This window comes from Rhincodon typus, chromosome 8 (genome assembly GCF_021869965.1).
Source record: "Rhincodon typus isolate 14 chromosome 8, sRhiTyp1.1, whole genome shotgun sequence".
NCBI lineage: Eukaryota > Metazoa > Chordata > Chondrichthyes > Orectolobiformes > Rhincodontidae > Rhincodon > Rhincodon typus.
The window spans coordinates 93008850-93009215 of NC_063339.1; positions in this window are offsets into that span (position 1 = coordinate 93008850).

Consider the following 366-nt stretch of genomic DNA (forward strand, 5'->3'; position numbering starts at 1 on the left):
CCTGAAAAGTCTTCTGCTGTTCTCTGTCGGTCTCCTCTGAACTGAATTGTAAAACCTTTTCTTTGAGATGGGGATAAACTGGGGAAGATGAAACACATTACTTGTACTTTTTTCCATGCCCTGTAGTAATTCCCCACGCCATTTCAGGTGTGAATGATAAGAGGATCAGCATGTCGGAGACAGCATCACGGCACAGACACCACTATTAGGGCCAGATATCACCGATTGTGAAAAACCTCAGAGAGATACAAGCGACAGAGAGTCGCCATGCACTCGATGGGCTGAACGGCTTCTTTCCACACGGGAATGACGCCATGGGTTCATGACGTCACTCTCCCTGTCTCTGTGACGGAGCGGGTGAGGGAG